The sequence below is a fragment of the Alligator sinensis genome, unplaced genomic scaffold (assembly GCF_000455745.1).
Source record: "Alligator sinensis unplaced genomic scaffold, ASM45574v1 scaffold1970_1, whole genome shotgun sequence".
NCBI classification, from domain to species: Eukaryota; Metazoa; Chordata; order Crocodylia; family Alligatoridae; genus Alligator; species Alligator sinensis.
The window spans coordinates 174,563-178,925 of NW_005843362.1; the positions used below are offsets into that span (position 1 = coordinate 174,563).

The 4,363-nt window shown below is 57.4% G+C and overlaps 1 pseudogene; it reads left to right on the forward strand.

Annotated features, from left to right (window-relative positions):
- The window catches only part of LOC102388239, a 26,114-nt pseudogene that overhangs the window by 18,274 nt on the left and 3,477 nt on the right, over window positions 1–4,363 (forward strand).

Consider the following 4,363-nt stretch of genomic DNA (forward strand, 5'->3'; position numbering starts at 1 on the left):
CCCCCTCTCTCCACGGGCCCCGCTTACCCCGGCTGTGCTGGGGGTCGGCGGGGGGCTCCGCGGCTGCTGGGGGGCTTCGGGGGAGCGGGGGCGCAGCGAGCTTTCACCCGCGCGTCTCTCACCACTTCCGAGCCTAACTGGGCTTTTTTCCCGGTTGGCGGGCCCGTTTAAACTGCGCGCATGCGCAGTGGGCCTGCCGTCGAGGAAGCTGCTCTTAGGGCAATAAGGGGGCCCTGCCCGGGATTTGGGGGACCCTGCCCTACTGGAGGGGGACAGGTGAGTACCCCACTCCTCTCTCTCTCCCTGGGGGGCTGGGCCAAGTAGGGGCCTGGGCGGGGCTTGACCCGGCCCGGCTCCACTCAGCCGCCTCCTCCCACACACACACTAAGGGGTTAGCCCTTAAGTTACCAGAGCAGATCCTAAGGAAAGCCATTTGCAAGCCTCTGGAGGCAGAAAGGCTGGTCACAAGCAGCCATCGTGGGCTGATGAAAAACAAATCATGTCGAACAAACTTGATCTCCTTCTTTGACAAGTTAACTACTTTGTTGAACAAATGGCCTGCTGTGGGTGTCATGTATGTGGACTTCAGCAAGGTTTTGGACTTGGTCACGCACACCCTTCTCATAAACAAATTGGAGACGTGGGCTGGCAAAAGCTACTACAAGGTGGATAGAGAACCAACTCATTTGCCACAAGCAGTGGGTAATTATTAACAGGTCCATGTCAGAATGGCAGGCGGTTTCAAGTGGAGCCCCACAGGTGTCTGCCCCGGACTTGGTGCTATTCAACATTTTCATTAATGGTTTGGATGCTGGCATAGAAAACTTCTGGAGCAAGTCTGCATTTGACACAAGACTTGGAAGGATTCCAGACACGTTGGAGGACCCGAGCGCAGCACAGAAGGATCTCGACAGACTGGAAAGCCGGGTTGGAGCTGCCAGGATGCCGTTCACTGCAGACAAAGGCAAGGTGCTGCGCTAGGGAGGAATAATCAAAACCACCAATACAAAACGGGGGACACCTGGCTGGATGGCGGTGCTGTGGAAAAGGACTTGGGAGTCTTGGAGATCACAGACTCAGCACGAGTCGCAGTGTGATGCGGCTGCACAGAAGGCCAATGCGCTTGGGGCTGCATCAGTAGAAGCATTCGGTGCAAGACACGGGAGGTGGTGGTGCCCCTCTGCTCGGCGTTGTTTGGCCTCCCCCGGACTCTGTGTGCAGTTCTGGGCTCCACATTTTAAAACGGTTGTGGAGATTTTGGAGAGGGTCCCACAGCAGCAACAAAGATGCTCAAGGGCTTGGAAAGCAAGTCATAGGAGGAAAGGCTGAAGGAGCTTTTCTTGTTCAGCTTGTGGAAAAGACACTTAAGAGGGGACATGACAGCAGTCCACAGATACTGGAAGGGCTGCCTTAAAGAGGGAAAGCAGCTTTTCTCTTTTGCTGCAGAGAGGAGGACGTGGACCAGTGACTTGAGGTTGCAGCAAAGTAGGTTTAGGTTGGATATCCAGAAAAACTTCTTCACTGTGAGAATGGCGAGGCAGTGGAATAGCCTGTAGGGACAGTGTGGACTCTCCGTCACTGGAGGTGTTCAGGAAGAGGTTGGACAGCCGCCGGGCAGGGATGATCTCGGCCTCCCTGCCCTGACACTTTCTAAGTGCTCAACCTTCTCCAAGGGCTGTGCTGTCATTGTAATATGTAGAGGAGCAGCTGGCTGCTTTGGGATAGGTTGGTAAAGTACCTTGGTTTTCACAATATTTACAGCGAGACCGGGTGTTTCATACGCTTTACAGAAGCAGTCAAGAATGACCTGGAGCTCCTCAGTTGAGTGGGCACATGACACAACCCTCAGCATATTTCAGATCAGTAATGCAGGTGCTGGTTATCCCGGATTTGGAACACAAGCGGTTGATGGTAAGGAGATTCCCATCCATGCGATACTGAATGCTGACTCCCGACGGAAGTATGTCAGCAGTGACACGCGGGACAGCTGCAACATAGGTGGAAAAGAGCGCTGGTGCAGGTGCACATCCTTGCTGGAATTCAGTTCTGACAGCGAACGGGTCCATTTCTGCACCGTTGCTTCGGGCAGGTGTCATGGTGTTGTGAAGGGGACTGGTAATGGTAAAGCATGTTGGTAGACATCCAAATCTCATCAGGCTCTTCGTTGGGGCCTCTCTAGATTGAATCCCAGGCCTTAGCTAGGTCAACAAAGGCCACGAAAAGACCTCGGTTTTGCTCACGGCACTTCTGCAGCTGTCTAGCAACACAGATGGTGTGTGTTGTGCCTGAGTGGTCTGAGCCCATGCTGGCACTTGGGTAGAAACCCTTCAGTGGGCAAGCAAGTCTGTTGAGGAGAAGGCAGCTCTGAATGGGAGCATGGCACCATGATAACTGCTGCAGTCTGAGCTATCGCCTTCCTTGAATACGGAAACGATTTGGGCATCTCTCAAGCCATCGGGAATCTGTTCGTGTTTCTGGATTTTCCTAATAATGATGTGTAGCTGGTGAGAGAGTTTTATCCACCTTGCTCCTAAGTTGAAGCTCCAGGACTGCACGCTTTGTTTTTCATGTGCTTAATGGCTTTCAGATCTGCAAGATAGTCCTTAGTGGGGCGTTGGGGCTTGGCCTTGAAGGCATTGTCTTCAACATTAGCATCCTACCATAGGAGCTCTTGAAAGACAGCTCCTTCGCCGGGTGTTGGTGGTGGAGCTGTCTTTAGGGAGTGTTGTTCCTTCTTGAACCTCAGCATGGCGGCTCCGGGTGTGCTCGGCCCAAAGACCGCTTTGGTTGCGCTTAAGAAACCACGCGTCGCGGCTGTCAGCAGACTTTCGAATCTCTTTTGCTTTGTCCTCCCCCCACTTGTTCTTTCCCTCTCCAATTTTCCTCTGGGTCTTGGCTTTCATGTGGCGAGAGCCGTCTTGCTCCTGTTCGGAGCTGATGTCGTTCTGCCAGGCTTTGAAGGCTCTCCTTTTTCTGTCAATGAGAGCTTGAATTCCCTGCTCGTTCTCATCAAACCGGTCCTGATGTTTCTTCGTGGAGAAGTCTAGAGATGCTTCACATGCACACACACCTAATGCGCACACACACATGCACACATACACAAGCGGCACCAAACTCCTCACCGTGAGGTCACTGACCCAGGGTCAGTTGGGGCTGCTCCTTCCTCCCTGAGGATTGCCCCATTCCCCACCACTGCTGCCCTGTCTGCTGCCTCTGCGGGTCACAGGCAGGGAGAGGCTCTGAGCTGCCCAGGGTCCAACCTGCCCCGCCCCACCAGCCCCGACTGGGGTGTCTGTGCTGCCCCCGGAGCTGGGGCAATGTTGGAGGGGCCCAGTCTGTCTGTCCCCCTAAGGCCCTCCTGCTGGACCCCTCAGGCTGGCCTGGTCTGGCCTTGCCCAGGGGTCAGTGCAGAGCTGCAGCCCCGGGCAGGGCAGGGAGCACAGCAGGGTCCAGCCCTCGCAGAGCACAGCTCCTCGCTGGGGCCGGGAGGGGGGTCCCCAGGGGAGGGGCACCAGCTTTGCCTGTGGGTGTGTGGGCTGCCAGGGCCCCCCAGCTGGGACCCCTTTCCCTTGACCCTGCTTGCTGTGTGGGCCCAGGGATCCCTGCTCCCCCGCGCCCCACAATCTTGTTCGCTGTGCCCCGCGTGTGGGAGAAGATGGAGGAGAAGCTCAAAGCCGCCTTCAGCCAGTCGTCCCTGGGCAAGAGGAAGCTGGTGGAGTGGGCGCGGGGCATCGGGCTGCAGGCCAGCTACAGCCGCCTGGACGGGTGGGTAGGGGCAGCTGGGGGCACGGGGTGGGTGGCACCATCAGGGTGAGTGGGGAGGGCAGCGCGGGGGGGCACAGGGCAGACAGGCTGTGTGTGTCAGGTCACAGGGACACGAGCTGCGACTGGGAGAATTGCAAACATGCTGGCGGACAGGATTAGAGTCCAGGGGGATCGGGAAAGATGGACCAGCTGGGCGAGAGGCAGCGGGACGGAGTGCTGTGCAGGCGCTGCCCCGGGGGCAGAAAAGCCAGATGTGCAGAGAGAACGGGAGGGACCTGGCTGGGAGGCGGTGCTGGGACTGTGGCCATGCCCAGCAGGGTCCCTGCTTTGCAAGGGGTTGGGGGCACTTGGGGCAGAGCATGTCCAGTGCAGGCGGTGCCAGGCCGCAGCCCATGACAGCTCTGCAGCTCAGCAAAGTGCCCCTGAAATTCATAGCCTGAATGAGCAGCCTTGGCCAGCCCCACAGACCTCCCCAGCTTCAGCCCTCCTAATTCTCCTCCACCCCACAGGGACGGCTCGTTGCCCTGGGGCTTCGCCCTGGCCGAGCGCCTGGTGTTTAGGAAGATGCGGGAGGAGCTGGGGCGGCAGCGCCGCGCCG